General features: G+C 41.1%; 1 non-coding gene across 1 annotated transcript; it reads left to right on the top strand.

Annotated features, from left to right (window-relative positions):
• The first annotated feature begins 1,454 nt into the window (after window positions 1-1,454).
• On the top strand, window positions 1,455-1,574 carry LOC142462036 (small nucleolar RNA SNORA61). The gene has a single exon (XR_012787183.1). It is a non-coding gene; the product is annotated as a small nucleolar RNA SNORA61 (small nucleolar RNA).
• Window positions 1,575-4,432: the final 2,858 nt, after the last annotated feature.

Below are 4,432 nucleotides of genomic sequence, written 5' to 3'. Positions count from 1 at the left end.
GGGGTTACACAGTCATCAACGCTACCAGCTCCCTATTCCTCCTCAACCCACCCCACCCCCTTCCTGTACCTTCAGGGAACCATTACTCCTGTTACTGCTTCTAAGATGATCTATCTTGGCCTTCATGTACTGAGAGATCTTAAATATACAAAGGAACATACACACATCTAACATGATTAATAAAAACCATAATAGTAGGTGGGAACTATTCAAAGAACTGGAGGATAGTTAGTGTTCCATCGATGCCATACCACAACCTGGATTTATCATCCTTTCCATGTGACCCTTCTGAGAGGGACTGTCCAAGTATCTTACAGGTGGGTTTTGGGTCTCCACTACATCCATGCTCCTTCACATCTATTTATTTGGCTGCTTGTTTTTGAATTTCTGATACCTCTTCCCAACAATACCTCATGATCACACAGGCTGGTATGCTTCTTCCATGTGGGCTTTGTTGCTTCCCTCCTAGATGGCCGCTTGTTTAACTATAAACCTTTAAGACCCCTGACACTTTATCTTTTAACAGCCAGGTACTATCAGCTTTCTTCCCCACATTTGCTTATGCACCCATTTTGTCTTCATTTAGTCCTCTTTTTACAACCACTTTTCTAGCTGATATTTCATTGCATTTCTGTCTGATAGAGTGTAAGAAAGGTGATATAGGGTTTTTCTTCCCTCAATAGCTCATGTAGGAGCCTGGTAGAATAGTGCGTCACATGTTGGGCTGCTAACCACTTGGGAGATTTCTACTCCAATGAAGATATGCAGTCTCAGAAACCCACAAGGGTGGTTTTACTCTGACCTGTAGGGTCATTGTGTGTTGGAATCAGCTCCATGGCAGTGATTGGATTGTTTCTGTGCCTCACACACCTATAGATACATCCTTATAGTGGAATGTTATACAGCACCATATGTACGAGATTGAATCATGAGCTGAGGACAGGGATAGTACCTGGCTCATAGAAAGTATTCAATCATGAAAATTCAATGTAATTACCAAAACCAAAATCCTACCGCCATTGAGCCTATTCCAGTCCAGTAAGAGTCTTTGTAGGGTTTCCAACGTCCTATACTTTTATGAAAGCAGAACACCTCATCATTCTCCCTTGGAGTGGTTAGTGGATTTGAACCACCCACCTTACGGTTAGCCTTCAAAATTTAACTACAATGCACTTTTTATTAAATGTTACCATGGACTTAACTCCAACTCATTGTGACCTCATATAGGTCAGAGGAGACCAATGCTCCTGAGGGTCTCAGTCTCTGATTTTTGTGTATTTCATTTAAAGCATTTTTTTAAATTGAATTAAGAATTAAATCTAATTACAAAAGAAATCAACAAACATTATTGAAGCTTCAGCTTAAAATATACTACCCTTTTTGAGCCTCACAAGCATAAAATAAACTCTTCATTTAAGTGATCGAGGGAAAAAGTATTTAAAAGTCACTCTTAGACCCTCCAGTTCCCTTTCCCATCGGATCAAAACACTGGTCTGGGTGGTTGTAAAAGGAGGAAAAGAAACATTGAAGCTGCCCCTCGGTGCTCTTGGAGTCCAGGCTAGTTTCAGACAGGGTAAATAAATAAATAAATATTTTTAAAAAAATTTTAAAGTCACTCTTAGAAATGTCAAATTTCTACACAAGTGTCAACTGCTTTCCAAAACATAAAGGAGTTGACTCAGATCTTTGAAATATACCTACAACTTTGGTACAGTTGGCTGGAAATCATTTGTAAAATTTGGGGTTGTTTAGGGTTGTTTGTTTTTTCCTCCTATGTCACCAATAATTTTCTATTTTCTGTGTTTTTCTGTCTGATGTCATCAAAGCTATGTGTAGCTGAAAGAAGGGTTTCTCCGTATCTACGGCCATGCCACCCTGAATGTGCCCCATGTGGTCTGAAAAAAGAGCTTCTCCTCTTTAGAATCCTGTTTCTCCTCCTGCTTGATCCTACAGAGACATCATCATCATTGTTTTTGTGATACTGTGGTCATGAACACCATGGCCTTCTCATCAATTCGGCATTTTACCTTCACAGCAGGGTCAAGGAGGACAAGATGAGGTGGTTGGAAAGGATGGGACAAGCTCTCCAGGTAATTAGCCAGCGGAACCTGGAAACAGCGAACCGCACAGAAGGAAAGAAAATGGATACACGGAGCCAAGCCCTTTCATTTAAACCACAAAACTGCTTCCCAGCAAGGCTTTAGCATAGAGCTTGCATTTGCCATTAATTACAGTGTGCTCATGGCCAAGGCAGTATACCTATCTACATGCCCTCTCAGAGACTATGTTTCTGTTCTGGATTGAATTCAACACCAAAACCTTGGACAGCGATTAGAATTTCTCAAATACAGCCATGAAACCTTTGATAGGATAAACACTTCACTTTTTCCATTTAAGTTATTTTCTACCCTAGTCCTCCTTCCCAACAAGTTGATTCTGACTCATGGTAACCCTAGAGCACAGGGCAGAACTACCTTTGTGAGTTTTTGAAACCATACGTATTTATGGAGTAGAAAGCCTCATCTTTCTCTCATGGAGCAGTTGGTTTTCTCAAATTCCTGACCCTGGGCTAAGCAGCTGATTGAGTAACCACTGTACCACCAAGGCTCCTTTCTATAAAAGAGACACCTGAATTTGAGCACCACTACTTCATCCCCACATCAACAGAGAAGAGTGATTTCCCACCTCGGAGCTTCAGTTTCCTCAGCTAGTACATCGAAATGACAGGGCCTTCTTCACCAGGTTAGTGAGAGAAACAAGAGTCGACCTTAAGTACCTGACAACTAATACAAATATAAAAGAAGTGTGAATACCGCCCCACTCCAGATCCTCCATCTAGTGCTCCTTACATTTAGTGGCAGGTGCTAATTCCACATTGCCTGGGGGTCTTCATTTCCTAATCCAATTCCATCTTCCATCTTCTCAAAGTAGCATCTTTGACTCACATTCTTTGTTTGTCACAGCTCTCCTCTTCTCAGACGCAGTCATTTCTGTTTGACTATAAAATATTGGCACTCCTAGGAGAGGCTTCTACTCTGGCAAAGAATTACGGTCTTGGAAACCCACGGGGGCAATTCCACTCTGCCCTACAGGGTTGCTCTGCATAGGCACTGATTCAATGGCAGCTGTTTTGGTGTTTGGTTTTTCAAGGTACCTCAGCGTTTATCAAGGTCCTTATCTGTTACCACTCAATATTTCCTTCCACCTCAGGCTCATTCAAGACCACAATTTCTGGCACCATTTATATGTAAATGAACAGGCAAACATGTCTCTCCCCTGTCCCAAATCTGTCCTTGGAGCTTAAGATCAATATGCACAGATGATATGTCTCATGTGGCAAGTCTACTGGGATGAATAAAATATCCCATAAACTCAACTTTGCAAACTGAACTGGAGAATTCTCCCTAACGTTGTCTCTATTCTAGAGGCCACTAAGTCACTAACTGTTCACTAAGTGCTGTTGTAGAAGCCAGAAACCATAATCCATTTTTTGTACCACACACTTTCCCCATAGATTTCCCATCTCCAGAACTTGCTGATTTTATGAACTAAACAATGCTCAAATCCATTATTTTGCCCACTACCCTAGATCACGTAGACTCCATTGCAAGAACTTCTGAACTCTTCTTCCATATTTATTCTGTTCCCTTTATGATCCATCTTTGATGCTGCAGACAGGATAATCTAACACAATTAAATATGATTAGATTCTCTTCCCATTTAAAAACCTTTCTTATTCTCTTGAGATAAAGGACCCAATTATGAGCAGAGCCTTCACAGGTTGACAAGGTTAGATGGGTCCTTGTTTCACTCTCCTATTCCATTCACTTGCACTTACTGTTGTTTTTTTGCTCAACCCAGGGCCTTTGTGTGAATTTCTGATATGATCCCTCCATTCTTCATCACCCCCAGCCCTTTCCCTTGTGCATCTTCACTCACCAGCAAGTGTGTCCTCCTCTAGAAAGGTTTCTCTCTGTCCATCAACTGACTCAGGAACAGAGTTAGCTTCCTTCTCTTCAGAGCACAGACGTCGGTGTATCATTATACACCAGCGGACATTTTCGTGATGGTCTGGGTAAAACAAGGTCAGGGAAAGACACAGATGTGATTCCATTGTGAGCGATTGTTAATGGAATTCATTGTGATGATCATACTCCTGGGTATAAAATGAGCCCTTTCAGAAGAAGAAGAAGTGGATTTTACTTTGTTGACAGGTCATCGCAAGTGACATTTCAAAAGCTCTTTAGAAAGGTAAACATGTACCCCCCCCCCCCCATACTACAAGCCAATCCAACACTAGGAATAGCCTCAAGAAAAATGACAAAGATAATGTGGGGCTTTAAAAAGTTATTGGAAAATTGAATTGAAATACAATGAAATTGTTCTATGAGCTTTTGGGAAACCCCCTCATACATATGTAAGGCTTGCATGT

Source organism: Tenrec ecaudatus, chromosome 11, assembly GCF_050624435.1.
Source record: "Tenrec ecaudatus isolate mTenEca1 chromosome 11, mTenEca1.hap1, whole genome shotgun sequence".
NCBI lineage: Eukaryota > Metazoa > Chordata > Mammalia > Afrosoricida > Tenrecidae > Tenrec > Tenrec ecaudatus.
Note: the sequence above shows the minus strand (reverse complement) of the source record. Positions and strands in the feature narration are given on the sequence as shown.